General features: G+C 35.1%; 1 long non-coding RNA gene across 2 annotated transcripts in view; it reads left to right on the top strand.

Annotated features, from left to right (window-relative positions):
* Positions 1-24,716, top strand: part of LOC111767837 (uncharacterized) — a 132,180-nt gene that overhangs the window by 84,962 nt on the left and 22,502 nt on the right. For both annotated transcript variants that reach the window (XR_011425134.1, XR_002799707.2), the window contains one exon: positions 5,491-5,602. This is a non-coding gene — a long non-coding RNA (uncharacterized lncRNA). The remainder of the gene's footprint in view (positions 1-5,490; positions 5,603-24,716) is intronic.

Below are 24,716 nucleotides of genomic sequence, written 5' to 3'. Positions count from 1 at the left end.
CTTTAACCAGCAAGCCAGATTCACCACTGGGTTAAGCAAAGCAGGTGACTTTCTGAGTTTCAATTTCCTCCTCTGGAAAATGTATATAATGATGTCTAAAATAGGCTTATTTTTAGAGACAAAGTTGGAATAGACATAAAATAGCTGGCTCATATTGTGGCACAAGGTCATGCTCAAGAAATTTTAGTTTTCTTTTTCTTTCTCTGCCACATACCCATCCAATCTGTAACCTACCTTGGCTCAAATTTCATGCAACTCAAAGCAGAAAAACTGGTGACTATGTCATGACCAGTCTTTATTCCCTTCATTCAAAAAGATCAAAAAATATTTTATTATAGGTCTTTGTGCAAAGAAACCCTTGGTATGCCTGAAGACGATCATGAGCAAAAGTGCTGTGGAATCATAGAGAAAGTAATGAATGAACTTTTATGCTCAGCCAGGAGGCAAAGAAGGAAATGTGAGAAGACCTCCTGGAGAAGATAGCATTTTGAGCGGAGCCATCCAGAAGAAGCACAATACAAAAAAGTGGAGAAAGAAGCAACTGCATTTCATGCCATGCAAAGAGCATAGCAAAGGCACAGTGCGCACTGGATCAGTGGCTCAGAGGAACAGCTGGCTTCTTGGGGCAATTCCAAGGCAAGAGGCAGGGAGGGATGTAGTAGGAGATTGTACTCTTATGACAAGAGAGAACCTGATCTCTGAGCAAATTCAATGCTGGAAAATTAGTGTTCTTTCTTTTATTTATATTATCCTGAATAGCCAATAAATGTTTTTTATCTTGGTTGCTTTTGAGTAGCAAAACAACTATTATAAAATATTTTGGCCTTGATAATCTTGTCAATTACTAAGAAATTATTTATTTCATTAAATGCAGCAATGCCTAAATTTATTATATAACATCAATGCGCTGAAAGATGCAGCATGTTGAAGGATAATCAATTGTTTTTTGTTTTAATTGACTGCATAAGGCCTTGTGGGGGTCACTTGCTTTGTTGGAACTAACAGATTTAATACTGTTATTTGTGTTCATTCCACTAACTTTCAAAGTTTGGGCATGTCAGCCTTATAAGTACAGCATAAAGAGAACTCTTAGAAGAGATTTGGTAAGATCCTCATTTCATAACACTTTAAAACTGCTTAATTCAACCAATTTATCGAAACTCCCTAAAAAAACTTGCTGACATTGAGAAATGCTTTTCCATCATTTATTTTAACTATCATAATTCATGAAACTATATGTGAATCCATTACTTAAAAATATTTTTTAACTTTAAGAAATGCTGGTATACCTTCTCAGGATTTCTCTTCCTAAGCTAATTAGAACCCTGGGGTTCTGGGGTTTATAAAAGGACCATATTTGAACTAAACCCTAAAGGGAGAGAATGAAAAGTAGACGCTCAAAAGGCTGATTTAATTTTTCTAGAACAAATACTATGTTATGTAACTAATTGAAATAGGTCATAGATATTGCATTTCACTAAAAGCAAATATGAATATAGTTTATACTATATATATAGTATAATATCTATATATATAGATATATATAATATAATCTCTCTCTATATATATCTAGAATATAGTTTAAACTATTTAGTTTATTCATTTAAAATTAGAGTTACTTTGAGCATCAAATGTAATTTTTTCCCTTTGCTAAAATAAAGGCAAACTCTAAAGTTGCTTTCTGTTCTGTAAGCGCTCGTAGCTTGGGATATTTAAAGAGTGTTTTTATGGTCCAGTTTCTTTTGATGAAGAAGTTTGAAATCATACAAGTGACTGTCAATTTAAGTACCCAACTTCCAGTTCGCTTTCTTACAGAGAATGAATTTTCCAGGCCACACAATAATCTATTATGAGCATTGTGCTATAGTATTTATACAGCACTGTGCTGCAGTATTTCTTCTTTTAATCATTAAGTTTATGCTGGTAATTTCATTTCGTGGGAGTGAGTACTCCTTGGTGCCTATTTTCTTCCTGTTCCTTGTTCTGGTACCAACAGAACAGTTGAATGTTTATTAAATGTCTGATGAAGTGTGTTGGAATGATTGTGAGCTTATGTTCCTTTCACAAGCACATCATCTATTTATAGAATTTCTGGTGTTTATAGTTTGGCTCTCACTTTGTTATATGCATCTATTTTTAGTTATATATATATACATATATATATATAAAAATGTATATGTATGTATATTATGTATAATACAGTCTTACTTTTGACCTGCCTTTCTCCATACCCCCAGTCTAGTTAACTTCTGCTCATGATCAATTAGACTATCTCATATATGTTACAGTGAAGAGATGAAAAAAATGACTAAAGATTAGAAAAAGTCAAGCTGTGAGAATGTAAACTATGCCAACATGTATTATCTAGCATTCTCTTAGTTGTTCGTTATTTGTAGAGCAAACCAGGGCCTAGAGAAGGTATTTAAGGACAATGGAGAGCATAGAAAAATATTTTTTATATTGGTTACATCTGAAGAATAGAAATGGAGACAGGATGGGAAAATTCTTTCTTTTTACTTCCAATGTTCATAAGCTACTTTTGGAATGTAAAAGAGACGTTATGTGTTATGGGTTAATATTTCCAGAAGTATGAAGTATAAGAATTGTGTATAGACTGGAAAAGTATCACACACACAGACTGAATCAGAATGGATTCAGAATGAAGTGTTTGGGTAAAAGAAAATTATATAATAATAATTATTATAAATATCAACATTTATTGAAAATTTTTTATATGCTAGGAACTGTTGTAGGTGCTGTACATTTGTTATCCCATTTAATCCCTGCACTAATCCTATGAAATAGAGATAATTATTATCCTCTTTCACAGATAAAGACATTGCTGCAGAGGGAGGTTTATTATCCCACCAAGTTTAAACAGCTGGCAAGTGGTGTGTCTGACTTTGAACTCAGGTGTTCAAACTCCAGAATACACACTCTTAATTACTACTCTATTTCTTGCTTGTGATTAGTTGGCCAGAATCCTACATATCTTTGGTCCTGGTGGTTGGAAACTTATGTAAGATGTTTTCACTCTTGTGCCTTAATTCTTTGATACACTCAATTTTGCCTCCATTGAAGATTTTTTCGTGTATAAAGTTCACATCTAGGCATCTGTTCTTCTAGAAGACCACACATACAGGAAATTACGTTGAATTTGTAGTTATGCCAGCAGCTATCTTGAAAATTGACCATTACAATAAATTCCTAATACTTTTCTCCTGAAAGAAGAATTTTTAGAAAACATTACTATTTGAGGATAGTCCTATTTAGATAGATTCTAGATGGTGTGTTTTCAATTTAATGTTATGTACTCTCTAGTCCTAAAAGGATCTCAAATGACCATCAACATTTCACATTTGGTAATCTGCTACAGCGTGAAGACAATGGAATACATTTTTGCTTTGGAAGCACTTAGGAAAATCAGTCAAATCTATGCAACTCAATAAACATTAACTTTTAATTTAATATCATAGTCTTGATGTAATCTGGAAATCTCTACAAATGCACTAGAGGAATGAAAGGGAAGTTGAAAAATTAAGATAATTACAATTTTGAGGTTAGATTCGACTCCAATTAAAATATATTTTTTGGCATATTTTTGGGCTAGATTGTAGTGTCTTTTTTCATTTTAAGTTTATAAAGCACAATACTTAGAAACTATGATTGTAATTTAAATGCTAATTAGGCAAATTTACCTTTAAAAATGACTAAGCATATAAATTTAAGTAAATTAAAATTAAATTAAGCCTCTGAAAAATGGGTGAATAAAATGGGAATCCTGAAGTTAGATAAAAGCAGGGACTTTAGTGTGGATTAATTGCTTAGTCTGATTAGTGAGCATTAGAATCTTACACAGCTTATATTTATATGTAGTAAAAATTAAAACAAAAAAGAATCTACTACACGAATGAGTCCCTGGGTCCTTGAAAAAGCAACAGGAAAGACAAAGTAATTACTGGGACTTATACAGGAAATGATTCGTGTAAGCCTTAAGACCATGTCCTCCTCTTATAGTACTTCCTATTTTGAGGAAGACTGTCAGTTACAACAATGGCCACAAGTGGCCATTATTGTAACTGTGTTTGGTGATATGTTTATCCAGCTGTGTAAAATCAGTGTAGGAATAATCAAAGACTCACATTAAACGGAAACATCTTAAGTATCACATTAACTACTTAAATAATTAATTAATGCAACAGATTTGAGTAATGATTAAATGGACGTGGGAATCAAGAATGTTTATTGTTAATAATTTAATTAGCCATTTTCTCTGTCCTGATCATTCATGGTTTAAAGGTCAGTTTGTGGTTCTCCAGAGCAGTTGCTGAGGCATGAATCTAGTCTGGGTCTTTTTGTTTTCACCGGACATTTGCTTTTTAAATATCATAGCATTTGCAGCAGGGAGTGCTTCCTGATGTAATATATGGAGACAGTAATAGATGATTGCAGAATTAATGGCTAGGAATAATTAAAATGACGCTACTAAGCTCTGTCTTTTCAGGGAGAGAACTCCAATTAAGCCACATCTCCTTTCCATTATCACTCTATTGCCAATTAAAGTCTGATGTATTTTGTCAGTTTTATACAGACGAAGCTTTTAGTCTTTAATATACTCAGGAATTTACATTTGGCAGGATTATAAAGGGCTCTGTCATTTAAATTTTATATGCCTGTAAAAGACTCCACTCAGACCTTCCTTTTCCCACTTTGCAACTTCTCTCATTGTTACCAATATAAAAAAATGCCTTTTATTGTCACAGCAATGTGATGCTTGTTAGCATTTAACATTTGCGTTTTCTCAGAGTGCAATTATGTAAGAAGAAAAAATTCAGAATAGTTAAACGAAGGGTACATAGTATACCGGTAAGAATTCTAATTTAAATACCTTTTCTAGGCATCACAGTTTTGTTTGGGTCAAGTGTGAGGCAAAGTTGCCTGTAGTCTACACTCTTCAAGGCAATGGAAAGCTAGAAGGACGGATGCTTATTATTAGGGGCTGGTATATTTGTTTAGTATTTATCTGCAATAATGATAAAATAGTTTTCAGGGGAATATGGATACTAGGAAACAATATGAAGAGGAAGAGAGTTCTTTTAGAATGGTACATAGATTGAACCTACTTAATTGCAGAAAATTGGTAGTAGAGAAGCAGCATGGCATGTTGAAAAGAGGTGTGTTTTGGAACTGAGCAGTTCTCAGTTTGAATCTCCAGCTCTATATCTTACTAAATTGAAGGCATTAGTCAAGTTATATATTCTCTCCAAGTATCAGTTTCCTCATCTTTTATATGAGGATAATAACATGGAGTCAGAGGTTTTGTGAGAAGTAGAGACAATGCTTGGAAAGCACCAAGTGCAGCAAGGAATAGACACCAGATATTTGGTAACTGGTAGTTGTTGTTAGGGTATGGTTGTCATTCTGTTGTTCTATTAGCTAAGTTCTTACTAGTCCCAGATGTTCCTTAATGCTTCTCACTCTTACCCCTAGGAGAAGAAGCATGTGGATTCTCAGAAAAATGTTTCTACTGATCTTCATACCCAAATTTGAAGGTAATCATAGAGAAATCTCTAGGAAGAATAAAGTACCATAAAACCCAAAGGTAAATGAATATTCATATCTCTGTTCTCCTGTCCGTTGATCTCTTTCTCTCCCCAAGTCATTGATGTAGATAATAAAAAATTCACTATGTAAGACAAAAGGGAATACACAGATTCCATTCCTCATTCAGTTTTAAAGAGAATGGTGGTAGAAGTGAAATCTATGAATATATTGCCTTAATATTAAAAAATGAACTATTTAACCGTTATGTTAATAAAACAGATACAAATATTTGAAACTACTTATAAGTTGTGGTCTCTTTGTTGTTGTCTTTTGTCTTACTATTACTGTTTTGCAAATAAAACCTTTTGTACTTAAAAGTTGATTGCAGAATATTCTTATATTTTTGGCATACCACAAATGTTGGATATTAGTAAGTTCTTTGGTAAATGTTGTAAATGATTCTGTTACTACAGAATATTCTTTCATTTATTCCCTTTAGCTCACAAACATTTTTTAATTCTCTTATTTAAAAAGAAAACTTCTCTTGAGCCCATATTTTCCTCCAGCCATGCTCTTTTGCTCTATGTCTCTTTATAGAAAAATTCCTCTGAAAATTTCCTCAATACTCAACGACTCCACTTCCAGTCCTTCTGTTCTTTCCTGAACTCTATATAATCAAGTTTTCACCCTACAGCTCCAACAGAATAGGTCTTATAAATATATCACCAGTGACCTCCATGTTGCCAAATTAAATGGTTATTTCTTAGTCTTCATCTTGCTTGACCTGTCAGCTTCATTTGACACAGTGATCACTCCTACTTAGAAGGCTTTCTTCATTTAGCTTTCAGGATATCCCTCTCTCTTTATGTTTATTTCACCAATCAGGTCTTTTCAGTCTCCTTTGTTAGTTTCTTTGCATCTTCCTAAATGAAGGCTCACGCCCTGGGCTTCATCTCTTTTCTATTTCCACTCCTCTAGGTGATCTCATCTAGGATTGCCGAAGGCTCGCTAATGAGTATCTCTATTCTGATTCCCCACCAAACTGCAGATTTGTTTATACAGCTGCTTACTTGATGTCATCATTTGAATTACTATTAGGTACCTCAGTTTACCTTCTATGCCTTTCCCATGCTTCCTCCTTCATTGGCAGTATTTCCCGTTTCAGTGATGGGAATCGCTTCCTTCCAGTTACTCAGATCAAAAAACTTGGAGACCTTTGATTTTCATCTCTCACACCCCATCTATCAGTAAATTCTGTGGGTACATCCAGAGTACATCCTTAAAGTACATCCAGAATTTGACCATTCCTTGCTCCTTGCAGTCAGTTCTGAACCACCATCAACTTGCATCACATGTATTACAACAACCTAACAGGTCCCCTTGCTTCTACGGCTGCCACTGTGCTCTACTCTTACCACATAAGTCAGGTGACGTGCTCCTTTTATGGGCATTTCTCGAACCCTCCTTTGGTTTTCTGTCTAGGAAAGTGTCCAAAGGCCTTACAGTGTCTACAAGGCCTGAAATGATCTGCCTTTCTCCCGTTATCTCTCTGACCTAATTTCTTCTCTCTTTCTTACTCTGATCTAGCCTCACTGGCTTTCTTGCTGTTCCTCAAACAAGGTAAGCAGCCAAGCACTTCACCATCTGAGTGAGGGCCGTACCATGTGCTCTTCCCATTGCCTGCAACTCCCTTTCCTCAAAATTCACCTTGCTCCCTCCCTCATATCTTTTAGGTCTCTGTTCAAATGTCATCTCCTCTCTGACCCTTTCCTTGACAGCCTATCAGAGAACATCACACATCAACTTGACAGATCCTGTTCCCTTTATTCTAATTTCTTTTTTTTCCAAGGCACTTGAAACCATCTGATATAAATTAGTTGTTTATTTTTTAACTTTCTGAATGCTCCATTATGACATAAATTCTCGGAGAGCCGGGGGTGTATTTGTGTTGCTGAATCCCAGTGCCTAGAACAGAGCCTGTGAGGAGTAGGCAATCCACAAACATTTCTTGAGTGAATAAATGAAATATAGATTTTGCTATAATTGCTTCTAAGAGAGTACCTAATCCAAACTAAGGGGATCTGGAGAAATTTTTTAAAAAGAAGCGATTTCTAAGCCTAGACCTAAGAGATGAACAAGAGTTAATCAGCTGAAGAAGAAAAAGAGTCTTTCAGATGGAGGAAAATGAGTGTGCTAGAAAGAATGGTGTGTTTGAGGAATTCAAGCGGTTTATTCTAACTGGAGTGTAATTCGTATTTGGGACAGGGAGTGGGGGTGGGGAGTGGCAATGAATATGATTGAAGATGTAAGTACAGAGCTTCTCACTGTGAAGGCTAATATCTTTGGAATTTTATCTGAGGGAAATGGCTGCCCCTCAGGGTTTAAGGAGAGAGGTGACATGCGTTTTACAAAGATCACACCAGCTACCATATATAAAATTGATATGAGAGAGAGAAGAGGGGAGGGACGACTAACTAGGAAGCTACTATAGAAATCTAGCTGAGAAACCATGGCTCCTGACCTGGGAGGTGGCAGTGGAATTGGAGAGCAGTGGGTGGAGTCTGAGATATTTATGAACTTCTAATGGATTGGATGTTGAGGGTGGAGAAATGGAGAATAAAGAATGTTTTATAATATTTAAACCATGTATTTATACTTAAAGAGAATTATAGAATTCCCAACTTATCTTTGCATATCTGAATTTCCAGTAAATTCTTGAGAAAACTGTGAAATATGTTCTTGAAGTATTGTATGCATATATTCCTTATAGAAAATTTGTAAGATTGTGGAGGAATATTTGTTTATAGACAATTGACAAGTTATGATTTGTTTGGAAAAGAATCCACCAAAATTTACTAAGAAATTAATTTGTGCAAAGTGTCCTGCTATTGGACTACAGAAAAGTGTAAGAAATAGTATTTTCTTTCATGAGCTTAAATGATAAAAGTTTGTTTATTTGGCCACCTGTATCTTAAATATTTTAGCAATGTAGAATATATGGTGGGTCTAGAAGGTTCAGGTATCTTCCTGATTTGGCTCAATGTTGTGCTTCTGCAATCTGAAAAAAATCCAACAATGTAACCTTAATAATGACAGGTGCCATTTATTGAGCTCTGTGTGTCAAGCATTGTGTTAAGTACTTTACATGCATATTATTTCATTCAATCTTTATTATAATCCTACGAGGGTAGGTTCTATTATTATTCCTATTTTGTTTGAGTGAAAGAACTGAGGCTCTGAGAGGCTAGGTAACTTGCCTAATGCCACACAGTAAGTAAATGGTAGAGCCAGGCTGGAACTTCCAGTGTTCTGTGATTCCAAATCCTGTGCTCTTCCTTTGAGAGGAACCTGTCTACATGATTTCTGGGCTTATTAGAAGCATGGAAAGAATATGGATTTGCTGACAGCTCTCAAGAAAAGTCTAGAACTTTGCACTCATCCATCAGTTTTTGTAAGTGCTCTCTTAATGTTTCTAACTATAACTCATCTCATAATAATACTCAATAATGCTTTTTATTGAATTTTGTGCCCTTCACAGATTTTTGCATTCATACCAAGTTCCTCATTTGCTGCATAGCTAAGCAATATTCATTTCATTCCTTTAATCTGATGTACGTGTAATGTAGAGATCAGCAATAATGTGGGGACACTTAACTTGCAATGTTTCCTCTGTTATTTTTTTTAAGTTTCCAACTCTCTCACGTTTTCATTGCATTTAACATGCATCATAAAAGTATGTCTTTGGCAAGTTCATTACATATGCTCTTTGCAGTTGGAGCCTTTGGAAATGCTGTCAGGCATAGTGGAAATAATTAACAGCTTAGGACGATGCTGATGTTAGAATAAATAACTGCAGTCAGTTTTTTAAATAACTTAATTACTGTTAATCAGTGTAGTAATTTGATACTCTACAACAATGTAGTAGGTGGGTAACAACTGTCCACTTAGCACATATTTCCCTTTCTCTGGCAAAGAATAAATTAATGTCTTTTACAGCTCAAAGCTGATAAAGATAAGCTTTTGATGTGTCTACAATTTTAAAAATAAGTATGTAGTAATTTTACTGGAAAACGTTAAAGTAAATTGTTGAAATTCATTTGTGACTATTCAAAGTTGCTGGATAATATTGGGGAACTTAAGTGACAAATAGCCTATGCGATAAAAGTAACAAGTTCTTTTATATTCATTCATTCATTTAAAATATTTCTCTTGAAAAATGCAACAGTTAATAAATTTAGGCAAAGGGAAACTGGAGGCATCTCTCCCAAACAAACAAATATCAAAATAACTAGAAAAAAATGCAAAATTCAATCAGTTTGTTGTGTTTGGAGCAAGGGAAGGTCAATGATTACCTGTGTAGCAATACATGGTTGTGAGTGAAGTGTGGAGATTCTCAATAATGGAGACACTCAAGACAAATGAAATATGAACCTGAGCAGTGGTTTATGGGTTCATATCTCTCACCACCATTACCTGCAGATGAATTCACATTTTGGGAGACAGGTGTATAAATAAATCATTCTCTTTACATGATAGAAGTGATGTCTTCTAATAGTAAGGTAGGTAAATTGTGTATATATACTTTGCATACTATTTTGATATTTTCTGAAAGCCCCATCAGATGTTAGCTAGCTATCAGTAGCATTAGCAGCGAATGCTATGCATACCTAGACAATGAATCAATATCATTACTCCTTTAAAACTTCCCTAATATTGACTATTTTTATACCTTTACACTTGCCTGAATATTTGGCTTGACACGGAAATCTAGGCTGAAAGTTATTCTTTAAATTTTAATTTTTACTCCTTCACAACTTTATTAAAATATAAACCACACATTTTTAAATTATGTTCAATAAACTACACATTTTTAAATTATATAATTTGATAAATTTTGGCATATGTGTATACTTGTGAAAACAACATGACAATTGAGATAATGAACATATCTATCACTACAAAAGTTTCCTTGTGTCCATTTGTAATCCATTCCGTCCTCTATACCTGTCTTCAGGTAACCACACATTTCCTTTATGTCCCTGTAAATGAGTATTCATTTTCTAGAATTTTGTATACATGGAATCGTATGGTATACACTCTTTGTTGGCTGCTTTCACTAAGTGTAATTATTTTGAGATATATACATATCGCATCAACAGTTCTCTTTTTCTTGTTGAGTAGTGTTTCACTGTATGCCTATATATCACAATATGTTTATCCATTCTTGCTGATGAACATTTGATTTGTTGCTGGCTTTTGGCTATTCCAATAAAGCTGGTATAAACATTCACATATAAGTCTTTGTATGGACGGTTCTGCTTTCCTGTCTCTTTAGTAAATACTGAGATGTGGAATGGTTGGGCAATATTTCACTGTTTGAGAAACTCAGACTTTCCAAAGTAGTTGACTTAGTCAGTTCGGGCTGCTGTAACAAAGTACCATAGACTGGGTGACTTATAAACAACAGATATTTATTTCTTACAGTCTAGAGGCCAGAAGTCTGAGATCAGGGTGCAGTGTGGTTGGGTTCTAGTGTCAGCCCTCTTCTGGGTTGCAGACTGCATATTTCTCCTTGTAGCCTCACGTTTTAGAAACAGCAGGTGAAAGCTCTCTGGGGTCCCTTTTATAAGGCACTATATCCATTTATGAGAGCTCCACTCTCATGACCTAATCACTCCCCAAAAGCCTCACATCCTAATACCATCAAATTGGAGGTTAGGATTTCAAAATATGAATCTTGGGGGGAAACAGACATTCAGTCCATAACAGTAGTTGTACAATTTTAAATTCCCACCAGTAGTGTATGAAGGTTCTAGTTGCTCTAAATCTTTGCCAACACTTGTTATAGTCAGTCTTTCTAATTTTAGTTTTTCCAGTATCCATAATGGTAATCGTTAGACACCCAGTTGATCCAGTACCATTTGTTGAAAAACTTTTCTTTCCCCATTGAATTGCACTGATACATTTATTTAACATCATTTGAACAATATATTGTGGGTCTGTTTCTGAACTCTCTGTTCTGTTCCATTAATGTATATGTCTATCTCTTTGTCAGTAACCAAATGAATTGATTGCTGTAGTTTTATAGTTAGTCATGAAATCAGGGAGGGTAAGTCCTTAAGCTTTGTTTTTTTCCCTTAAAATATCTTTTGTTATTGTAGATTCCTTGCATGTCCATGAAAATTTTAGAACCAGTTTATCATTTGCTACAAAAAAAATAATACTGCTGCTAAAATTTTGATTTGGATTGTGCTGAATTTATAGATCAACTTGGTGAAGATTGCCTTTAACAATATCAAGTCTTGCAACACATGAGCATGATAGATCACTCCATTTATTTAGGTCGTCTTTATTTTTGTCCAACAATATTTTTTAATTTTTAGTGTATAGATTTTAGATATCTTCTGTTTGATATAATAAGTAGTCCATGGTTTTTGTTGAAACTGTGTATAGAATTGACTTTTTAATTTCATTTTCCAATTTTTTTGTTATTAATATATAAAGATCCAATTATTTTTTAAATATTAAACTTGTATTCCATGATCTTGCTAAACTCACTTATTACATTTAGTAGTTGTTTTGTAGATTCCCTGTTAATTTCTACATAAATATGTATCATCTCTAAGCAGAGGCAGTTTTACTTCTTCTATCTTTATCAATATGCTTTTTGTTTCTCTTTTCATTTATTACATTGGTTCTGGCCTCCAGTACAGTGTTGAACAGAAGTGATGATCATGAACATCCTTAACTCATTCTCAATCTTAAGGTGAAAACACTAGACTTTCACCTTTAAGTATGACACTAACGCTGCATTTTTTCTTTAAAGATGCACTTCATCAGTTTGAGGATGTTACCTACTGTTCATAATTTGTTGATAGTCTTTTACCATTAATGCATCTGGCATTTTGTTAAATGCTTTTTCTGCATATATTGAAGTGAGAGTATGTTTTTAATCTTAATGTACTGATATAGTAAAATTACATAGATTGATATTTGAATGTTAAACTAAGATTGCATTCTTAGCATAAACCCTACTTGGCTGTAATATATTGTCTTTTTAAAAATAACCTGGATTCAATTTGCTAAAATTTTATAAGGAATTTTTGCATCTATATTCATCAGGAAAATTGTTCTGTAGTTTTCTTTTCTGGTAATTGTTTAGTTTTGGATTCAGAGTAATGCTGTCCTCATAAAATGAGTTAGGAAATATTTCTTCTTCAACGATTTATCTGTGTCTGTGTAGAATTGCTATTATTTCTCTTTAAATGCTTGATAGAATTCACCAGTGAAGTGATCTGAGTCTGGAGTTTTCCTTGTGGGTAAATTTTTAACTATTAATTCAGTATCTTTAATCAATATCAAGCTATTAAGGTTTTCTATTTTTTTTCTTGAGTGAGCTTTGGTAGTTTGTGTTTTACAAGGAATTTATCCATTCCACCTAAATTGTCAAATTTATTGAGAAATAGTTGTTCATAATATTCCTTTATTATTCTTTTGATATCTGTAGAATCTGTAGTAACTTTGTTTCTCTCAATTTTGGTAAGTTATTCTTTTTTTCTGATCAGTTCAGCCATAAGTTTATAAATTTATTCATCTTCTCAAAAACCAGCTTTTGGTTATATTGATTTTTCTGTATTTAAGTTTTTTATTGATTTCCATCTGGCCTTTGTTACAGTCTTTCTTTTGCCTATTTAAGTTTATTAACTCTTATTTTTTAGTTCCTAATATAGAAACAGAAATCGTTGTTTTGCGACCTTTATTCCTTTGTAATGTAGAAATTTAGTTCTATAAGTTTCCCTCTAATTACTTCTTTAGTGGCATCTCACACGCTGTATATTACGTTTATAGTTTTATTCAGTTCAAGAAAACTTTTTTTGTCAAATCATTATGCTTTACACCTTAAACTTACGTGGGGCTATATTTCAAGTATATCTCAATAAAACTAGGGGGAAAAAGAAAAACTTTTCCATTTCCCTTTTTCCTCTTTTATTTATTTTTTGATGCAGAGATTATTTAGATATATGTTATTTAGTTTCCATATATTTGGTATTTTCCAGATATAATTCTGTTCTTCATGGCTTATTCAATTCCATTTGGTCAGACAACGTATTTTGTGTGACTCCAGTCATTTTCAATTTATTCAAATGTGTCATCTCCAGGAATGTGATCTATCTTGCTAAATATTCCACGTGAATCTGAATAAAATGTGTGTTCTTCTCTTATTGGGTGAGGAATACTATAAATATCAATTAAGTCAAACTGGTTGGTATTGTTTCTTAGCCCTTCTATATACGTAATGAATTTCTGTGTGTTTTCCATCAAGTATTGAGAAAGGAATATTGAAATCTCTGAGAATGATTTTGTGGTTTTGCCTATTTTTCCCTGTTGTTTGTCAGTTTCTGCTTCAAGTATTTTGAGACTCTATTATTAGGTCCTCTTAGTGAATTGACACTTTGTCATGACGGAAAGAACTTCATTATCCCTGAAATTTACTTTATCTAGTGTTAGTCAGGCCATGCCAGCCTTCTTGTTACCACTGTTACTATGGTGTATCTTTTCCTGATGCTTTCCTTTTAACATATTTGTGTCTTTATATTTAAAGTGAGTTTCCTATAGGTAACTTATGGTTGAATCTTGCTTTTTATCAAACCTATAAATCTGCCTTTAATTTGGGTCATTTAAACCACTTACATTAAATGTGATTTTTGATATAGTTAGGTTTAAATCTGCAACCTTGCTCCTTGCTATTTGTTTTTTATTTTTCCTGTCTGTTCCTCTTACCCACATCATTTCTTCTTTTCTGCCTTTTTGTTTGACTAATTGATTATTTTTATCTTTCTTTTTTATCTCCTTTATTGTCTTAATAGCTATAATTCTTTACTGTACTATTGTAGAGATTGCTTTATATTCTATAGTATACATCTAAAACTATCATAGTCTACCTTCAGGGGATAGTTATTTCACTTTACATATAGCATAAGAACACTACAACTGGGGCTGGCCCTGTGGCCGAGTGGTTAAATTTGTGTGCTCTGCTTTGGGGGCCCAGGGTTCACTGGTTCGGATTCTGGGTACAGACCTACACTGCTTATCAAGCCATACTGTGGCAGTATCCCACATAGAAAAATCTAGAATGACCCAGAACTGGGATATACAACTATGTATCAGGGCTTTGGGGAGGGAAAAAAAAGAAGATTGGCAATGGACATTAGCTCAGGGACAATCTTCCTCACCAAGGAAAAAAAAACATACCTTAAAAAAAGAATGACAACAATATTTTTCTATTTCTCCCTTTTGACATTTGTACTATTGTTGTCATACATTTCATTTACGTATAAATGTTATAAAGCCATCACTACACTCTTACTGTTTTTGTTTAAACAATCAATTTTATTTTAAGATTATTTAAATCATAGTAGGACAAATCTTATAAATACTCACAAAGTTACCATTTCCAGGGCTTTACATTCCTAAGAGTAGTTATATATTTCCACTTGATGTAATTTTCCAATGCTTGAAGGACTTCATTTAATATTTCTTGCAGTGCAAGTCTGTTGCAAATGAATTATTTCAGTTTTTGTATGTTTTGTATTTCAGCTTTGTATGAATGAAAACATATATTTCATTTCCCTTTTGAGAGAGACTTTTTCTAGGCGTAAAATTTTAGGTTAACAGTACTAAAATACTTTAAAGTATTTCTTAAAATCCTTTAGAGATATTGCACTCTCTCTGACAAGAAATTTGTTTTTATTCTTACCTTGTTCTTCTCTATGTAATATGTCTTTTTCTCCTACTGCTTTTAAGATTTTCTCTTTATCACTATTTTTGAGCAGTTAGATCATGATGTATCTTCATGTAATTTTCTTCATATTTCTTGTGCTTAGGTTTTTGTTGAGCTTTGGATCTGAAGGTTTTGTCAAATTTGGGGAACTTTAAGCTATTTTTATTTCAAACATCTTTTTTGTCCTCTTCCCCTTTTCTTTGGAAACTCTAGTTGCACATGTATTGTGCCACTTAACATTGTCCTGCAGCTCACTGCTGTTCTGTTTATTTTTGTTTTTAAGTCTTTTTAAAAATCTCTCTGGCTTTCATTTGGGGTCATTTATATTGCTATATTTTTAGGTTCACTAATATTTTATTCTGCAATGTCTAATGTGCCATTAATCCTATTAAGTGTGTATTTCCTCTCAGATATTGTAGTTTTTATCTCACCTCACTTATCTCATTGTAGCTTTACCTTAGGTTCAGTTTGGTCTTTTTCATATCTTCAAGGTTTGCTTAACATGTTCAATATTTCTTCTAGCTTTTTGAACACATGGAATGCAGTTATAACATTCATTTTAATGTTCTTGTCTGCTACTTTCATCATCTGTGTCAGTTCTGAGTCTGTTTTGATTGATTGATTTTTCTTCTCATTATGCATAGCATTTTCTCACTTCTTCTTATGCCTGCTAATTTTTGATTGGATGCCAGACACTGTGATTTTTTTACCTTGTTGGGCGCTTGAAAATTTTGTATTCTTATAAATACAGTTGAATTTTGTTCTGAAATGTGGCTAAATTATTCGGAAACAGCTTGATCCTTTTTCATCTTGTCTTTAACATTTATTAGGCAGTAGCAGAACAGCATTTAGTCAAGGGGTAATTATTTTCCACATCTGAGGCAAGACTGTTCTGATTCCTCTACCCAATGTCCCTATGAATTATGAAGTTTTCAGGTCTGGCTCTGGTATCAGGTATTATTCTCAGTCTGTGTGAATGCCTGTTCTTGTTCCCTTTAACCCTTCTGTTTTCTCCCCACCTTCCAGGAGTTTCATCACATGGAGTTTATCATACATTGCTTAATACTGAATAGAATCTTTATGGAAGTCTCTGGAATTTTTTCTCTGCATACATCTTCTCTTTGGTACTCTGCCCTGTGCAATTTAGTGTCTTGGTGTTCTTGGTCCGTCACACATGTCTCTTCATCTCAGGAAATGTTTTGGGCTTGCCCCAGGTTCTCTTCCCTGGGCTTCATTCTGGAAACTCTCTCAAGGATATCAATTGGGACAATCGCAAAGAGACTCTTGTTCCACATCTCTTCTTCACAGCCTTATGTCCAATGTCTTTAAAACCTTTGTTTTATATATTTTGTTTAGATTTTTATCTTCTTTAGATGAAACTATGAATCTGATCCCTGTTTTCTCATCTTGGGCAGAACTGGAAGTCACAGATTCACTGAAAAAAATATATTGTGGACGTCAAATTATTTCATAGATTTTGATTATATACAAGGTTTTCTGTTAGTAGGGCAGAAGTTGCATGTCCTAACTGGTAAAATAATTTATGATTATAAGTCTAATCAGAAATATTGTTGCTCACTAAGGAAGAAATCTATGTGACAAATGCCATAAAAGAATTAGATAATTTGCTCTGGTTATTATTGATAATTGCAACTTGTTAATATCTCTATCTCTATCTCATCTACACTTTAGCTACAATCATTTGCTGTCTTAAATGAGAATTTTGATGTGAGTAAAATACTTCTGCACATTGAAGCTCATATAACACCCAACAGCACAAATTTATTATTTTTATATTTAGAAAAAATCCTCAAAGTTAGCAAGAATGTTAGACATGGTTTTCCTGTGATAATTAGTGATAACACCTAACTTAATTCAAAACTTAACTCCAAGATGGTAACATTGTGCAAGGATGTAGAACTAAGTTACTTTTTTTGTGTGTGTGAAGAAGATTTTCCCTGAGCTAACAGCCATTGCCAATCTTCTTTTTTTGCTTGAGGAAGATTAGCCCTGAGCTAATGTCTGTGCTAATCTTCCTCTACTTTATACGTGGGATGCCTCCACAGCGTGGGTGATGAGTGGAGTAGATCCCTACCCAGGATCTGAACTCCTGAACCCCAGGCCACCCACGCAAGTACACAGAACTTTAACCACTTGGCTACTGGGCCAGCCCCCAGAACTAAGTTAATTTTTGCAGTGTTTCACAGGAATCTTTTTGTGCTGAAAATTGGCAGTGGAACACTGTAAACTTCATGCACTTTTGATGCCCAAGACATAGATATTTTAGCATCTGTGCTGATGAGTTAGCTGTTAAATATGGCAGTCATGATTTATGTGTGTTGTGATCAAGAGAGTCTTTGTACCATTGGAGAAATGAACTTATTCGTGTCATCTAAGAGTACATCCTTGCCTCAGCTTACACTGAAGATTGAAAGAAAAAGTTGGCCTTTTAGGTATATATTAAAATCTTGTCTCGTCGAGTTCAACATTTCTCTTAAAAAGTGTTCAAAAATAGTTATACAAAATATATAAAATGTGTCAATGCAAGTTCATCAATTGAAACAAATGTACCATTGTAGTGAAGGATGTCAAAAGGGGAGGTTGTGAGTGTATAGGGAAAAGGGGGTATATGGGAACTCTTTGTACTTTTTGCTCAATTTTGCTGTGAACCTAAAACTTCTCTAACAAATAGTTTATTATTTATTAATCAAAGGATCCAATTTACTTACTATTAATGAAACTATCATTAGGAAAATAGTTTGGCAACAAAGAGTTTTGCCCCCTTTACCATGCTGCTAGTAACCAGCAATGAAAGTAACAACCTGCACTAAATTTGCAAAATTTGAAAGTTACTCATAGATTCCCAAAAATGTTCCCGGATATCTACACTTATGAAAATGAACTACATTGTTCAGTTAGCCTGTTTCAATTTCTGGTATTTGGGTAAAGGAAGACATATATAGAAGTTGTTGAACTGCACTGAAATTTGATACTGAAATCGAATTTAAGCATTTATAAATTTTTCAAGAGGGAGCTGGCCCCATGGCCAAGTGGCTAAGATGGTGTGCTCCTCTTTGGTGACCCAGGGTTTCACTGGTTCAGATCCTGGGCGTGGACATGGCATTGCTCATCCGGCCATGCTGAGGCAGTGTCCCACGTAGCACAACCAGAGGCACTCACAACTAGAATATACAAGTACGTACTGAGGGGCTTTGGGGAGAAGAAGAGGAAGAAAAAAAAAAAATGAAGATTGGCAGGGGCTGGCCCCGTGGCGGAGTGGTTAAGTTCGCGTACTGCGCTTCAGGCGGCCCAGTGTTTCCTTGGTTCGAATCCTGGGCGTGGACATGGCACTGCTCTTCAAACCATGCTGAGGCAGTGTCCCACAAGCTACAACTAGAAGGACCCACAACCAAGAACATACAACTATGTACCGGGGGGCTTTGGGGAGAAAAAGGAAAAAAATAAAAAAAAAATCTAAAAAATAGAAAAAAAAAAATGAAGATTGGCAGAAGATGTTAGCCCAGGTGTCAATCTTTAAAAAAATTTTTTTCTCAAGAGAAGTTATCCTAAATGTTAAAACTATTATACAAATAATATGTTCAAGATTAGAAGTATATGTGTAAACAGACATAGTTTATTGTTACGAAACTGAGTAAAGTTAAATATTGCTCCATTTAGAGGATTTAAGAATGAATTGGGTGCTATGCATCATGTTGTGAAATATAAGACTAGATGTCACCATCTTAGCACAAAAAAGATAGATTTTATTTTTCAAATATACAGGCAACAATACCAATAACGAAAAATAATTGATAGGCAATTTTTACACTTTCCAACATTTATTTTTAAATTTATATTTAACAATATAATCTAAGATTTTATATATACTGTATATTATTATTTTATGTGCTAAAACCATATTTTCAATGATATGCTAGGGTCAATTCATACTGTCTCTTGAGGGCCAATTTTTAAATATTTAGAACTTTTTGAAATCATGTTAAGAACACTTAATATGACATCAACCCTTTTAACAATTTTTTGTGTATGTGAGGAAGATTGGCCCTGAGCTAACATCTGTTGCCAATCTTCCTCTTTTTGCTTGAGGAAGATTGTTGCTGAGCTAACATCTGTGCCAATCCTCTTCTATTTTGTATGTGAGATGCTGCCACAGTATGGCTTGATAAGTGGTGTGCAGGTCTGTGCCTGGAATCTGAACCAGCAAACCCTGGGCCACCGAAGTGGAGCACAGTGAACTTAACCACTATGCCACCAGACCAGCCCCTTAACAAATTTTTAAGTGTACAATCAGTCTTATTAACTACAGGTACAATGTTGTATAGAAGATCTCTAGAACTTACTCATCTTGCATAACTGAAACTTTATTCTCATTGAACAGCAACTTTCCATTTCCATCTCCTCCCAGCCCCTGGCAACCACCATTTAACTTTCTGTTTCTATGAGCTGGTCTATTTTATATACCTTATATAGCTGAAAGAGTGCAGTATTTGTCCTGTGACTGGCTTATTTCACTTAGCATAATGTCTTACACTGGTTGTTAAACCATTGGTAGCCTGAAATAGCCAATGGTAGGAATATTTGCACCATGGAAATTGGAAAACACTAGAAGTCAAGACTTCTTTTTTTCAGAGAGCTACTTCACCAGCACATCCCTAGATACTTTACCAAAAATATTTCTGGTGGTTGATTTTTCTTTCTTACACCTTGCCAGGGTCAGTCATTTATATTACTCTATCAGGTCACTATAGTTATTTGGTGTTCTGCTATCAGACTGAGGGAAAAGACACAAATGTTTTACTAGGCAAGGCAGAGAGACCCCGTAGCCAATACTGCCAACTGACTTGTGACCCTGGAGATTTTCTTCAGATATATGGCTAGTCACCTGGTCTATTCCCCTAGAGAACTACTGGAGTATGTGTACCACAGAGTGAGAGTAGGCTCCCAATAGATACCAACCATTTCAGGAGAGTAAAATAGCCCAGGGGAGTACAAAGTTCAAGATGTTGATGGGCCAGCAGCCATCAACAAAAGACCCTGACATATGGAGACCTTGGAGCCAATGCCTAAGCTGGTGGATTTAGCTTCCTAAAAGGAAAAGGATAATGAAGGCTGAGTTTTCTGAGGAAGATGAATTACTTCAGTCGCCTCTGGACACACCGAAGTGCTTATCTTTGGAAACACATACGTCTATCTTTAGACACACGTGCACCTATAGCACCTGATCAATTTTATGCAGAACATCTGTTGCTCTCCCCAGATGGAAGTTTAAAGATATGTACCTTACACAATAAAAAATTGTTCAAAAATTATCTAAGTAGCAGAATAACTCCCAGGTAATTGCCTGGACTTCTTGGGTGAATGCTTTGATAAGACTGTTTAGATACAGGGCTTCCCGGTCTTGTGAGAGGGCTAAGAGTTGGCAGAGGACTAAATTTCTCTCTATGAGAGAATAAATGACAATAAATTATTTATAGAGTATGGTTTGGTTTGGTTAATTGAGGAAGAGCAGACAATATATTGTAATTGAATATTTGAGGAGACCTTTTACAAAACCTGGCAACTCAGAAGCTATGAAGGAAAAGATAGATATATGTGATTATATACATTGTATAATTCTTTTTCCTAACCCCCAAAGTGACTGTTTTTGGAAATAGGGCATTTAAAGAGGTAATTAAGGTTAAATGAGGTCACAAAGGTAGGCCCTGATCCAAGAAGCGGGAGAGATATCAGGGATACTTGCTTACAGAGAAAAGGCCATGTGAGGACGCAGCAAGAAGGTAGCCATCTGCAAGCCAAAGAGACAGGCCTCAGGAGAAACCAAACCTGCCAACACCTTGATCTTGACTTCTAGCCTCCAGAACTGTGAGAAATAAATTCCTGTTGTTTAAGACACCCAGTCTGTAGTATTTTGTTTTGGCAGCTCTTGAAAACTAATATTGTGATCAAATTGTTGATGTGAGCTACCTCAACATTTTAGTTAATTTTGTACTTTTTTCCTTAGATGTGTCTATGTTATATGATTTTTTTAACAATGAGAGTAAATTATTTATAGAGTCATTATTTAAAAAATGTTTGAAATGAGATAAAAATAAAAGGAATCGAAGATAGTAGGCACTGGAATTAAAAGGCCATGAAACCTAAACAGATTCAGCAAAATGGAAGACTAAAGTCATGCCTCGTAAGTTGTGGAGGGGAGCAGAGGCATCCCAAAGAAGCATAGAAAGAAAGTGCGTAGGCAGTGAGGAGATAACAGAACAGCAGCTCAGAGAGAAGCAGAGATGAACAGACATCCCTGGAGGAAATGAAAGAACTTTCGGCTCCAGTTTCTTTGTGGATTGGCAGTACCTTATTACTATTTTCATATTTCCATGAGATTTCACATGTCTTTCAAAGATATTTCCTTTTCTAATAGCTTGAGTTGAATCTCCGCCTTAGAACATAAAGTCTACTAGAAAAATATTCAAGACTTACCTCTGTTTTATTGCAGAGAAATCGGATTACCATTGCTTAAAAAGCTTGATAGACTTGAGAATCTGGTCTATAGAGCATCCCAAGTGTTACCCTCCACTCCATCCAAGGCCAAGGACTCTCGCTTCTCTGAAATTCTCACAGTTAAAGATCTGTACCTTCACTCCAACACTGCCACTCTGTGAAGCCATCATTGTCACCTTCTATCTGGTCTTGAGCGTGTGGTGAGACTAAGGCCCTTAATTGAAAGGTAAACCAAAGCCAATATTTATTTGAAAAAAGATTTGGTTGAAGAAAAGATTTCAGAGCTGAAGTTTTCTGTCAAATTTGCAGAATAAAAGCTGCATTCATCATCTTCAGGGTTTCTTGAAGGCCTGCAATGAGATCAGCATTTAATTCAGGTTTTGTTGAATCAATCAAGGCTTCAGTGGCTTGTTGTCATTGTTATCTAATTTGTTTCTCAACATGCCTCCTGGTTCCTGCCTCATTACCTCTAATACATCTTGCAGGATCTGCTGGACTGAAGCACCTTCGGCAAGATTCTCCCTGCCCGAGAACATAAAATGGCTCACAGGCCTTCGTGCCTGTTAGTGGGTTTGCCATTTTGATAGGTTTGTCATTTTGTGCTTGTCTTATCCATTAGTTCTTCCAGCAACTGCTGATGAAATTGAGTCATGCCACTATTCTCTTCACCTGTCATTAACATTTTACCACTACACATTTGCATGTGCTGTTTAACCCACAGGAATCTCTTCCCCCTCACCTTTTACTTACATAAATTCTTCCTCCCTTTCTGGTCAACTGCACGTCTTTCCCTCACTCTGAAGCATTTTCTGATCAATCTCATAGTTAAACCACTGGCCACTTTTGACTTTCTCAGGTATTCAGAGTTCGTTACACGCACTTTAGCGGGACTTTTGGTTGTGAAAATAATAGAGCGTATTTACAATACTGTTGTGGGAAAAACTTCAAGTCTTTATGGAGGGTCCCCATGCAGACCTTTAGATGGGCTACTCATTGGTCTCAAAACCACAGCTTGTGATATTCAAGTATTCACATAAGAATTCTACTGAAGTCCCCTAATTTTGCACCAGAAAGAAGGGAAATGATGATATTTTGATTACAAACATCAATAATACTAGATCCTTAAGATGGTTCCTTTATGTTTAGTCTTGAACAAGACTATCCTCGGGGACAAGTCGTGATGACTGCATATTATATTGGAGTCCTAAAGTACTTAAAATTTCCCTGTTTATTTGAAAGTCTTAGGTGTGAGAGTGCATGTAGAGTTAATTAACTCCCTTCCCTGAAACTCAACTATTAAATATAAGAAACAGAGAAAGATTGCTGTTCTAATAAAACTAGATAACAACTGAAGCTTACAGTTTGTGACAAAATTTTGATGGATATAGAAGCATGACAAATTGAGAAAACAGCTGAAATCTGATTATAAGGCTTCATTTTTTCAATTACACATACATTTCTCTAAATATAGCTTACAGTGCCCTGAAGAAAGGAGAGAGAAAGAAACTGGAAATAACAAATATGTTAGACAGTTTTGGAGATATAAGCAAAGACAAATGAGCAAAAAATAAATAACCTATGTGTGTGAACTTGGTAATTACGGGACTTCCCTGTGAGCTCTGGGACCACACACTGACCTGGTCTTTTGCCAGGAAGAGTGGAGAACAGATTGGGGCACATATATGTGTAAGCCATAGATGACTGTCCATTCAAAAACGGCTGCTTGTTTTTCCACAACTTAGTATCAAAACGGGGCCTAATGTGTGGAAGCCCATCAATAAATGCCAGCGTATAACTGAATTCTTACTGTATGTCTACCATGAAGTATGTGCACACACTCATGATTGGTACTTAACCAGTGTGATTGGATAAGACTGTATAGGGTATTTACGGCTTCTGTTCCTTCAGTTTGTCAGTGGTTCATTCTGATGGTCAGTGAATGGGTTGTATTATTTATTAAACGTTTTGACTATCACCCTTGTGCACAAACCCACCTCTTTCAAACACTACTCATATACTATATCCACACTTTTCAAATAACTTACCATAACACATATTCCTCTACTTAAGAATATTACTGCCAACCCATACCACGTATCACACACGTAGCCTCTCTATATTATGCTCCCCACAAAATATGAGCACCCAATGAAATCCTAATATAAAATTCCCTTGAAAGTATTCGCCAATCACAAAGATCACAGACCATAGAGCCCATGCAATGACCAAGAGCATTCACCTTAAATTGTTATTGAGTATTTTCTGTACACATATGTGTGCATGATGGTGTGTGTGTGTGTGTGTGTTTGGTGGGGGTGGGATGGGAAGAGACACCTGGGGAGCCAGATGAAGAGTTGAGGAATTGCTGACTGCCTGTTGAGAAAACATGCAACATGAGTCTGTCACTACTGATGTCCAGGGATCAGCACTGTAAATATGGATTCTTGTCCCTTCACAAAAAAGTAATGAAACCATTTCTGAAATGTGCCTGAGTGGAAGGAACAATGTCTTTCATGGTTCGGATATACCGAGTGTGATTTTAAGCTTATGACAATGATATTAAATTCTGCAGAATTATTCAAAGGAGTTCAACATTCTTCAAGAGTTCTTGAGGAAAGCAGGTTTCTCAAGATTCTCTCTGCCCAAGACCCTAAAATGGCTCCTACTACTTGCTTCCCCTTAATGGCTAATGTCTCTTAATGGTGCTCCCTAATATGTGAATATGATAGAAGTGGACGGATATATACTTGCCAAGGCCCACTTTGAAATGCAAAATTTGAATGTGCTCTAAGGAACAGTTACTGAAACTAATGTAGAGATCTATGAGTTCTTTCGAGGCCATATAGAAACTTTTTAGACTGTAGTCAATCTCTTGTAT

Source organism: Equus caballus, chromosome 14 (assembly GCF_041296265.1).
Source record: "Equus caballus isolate H_3958 breed thoroughbred chromosome 14, TB-T2T, whole genome shotgun sequence".
Lineage (NCBI taxonomy): Eukaryota > Metazoa > Chordata > Mammalia > Perissodactyla > Equidae > Equus > Equus caballus.
Note: the sequence above shows the minus strand (reverse complement) of the source record. Positions and strands in the feature narration are given on the sequence as shown.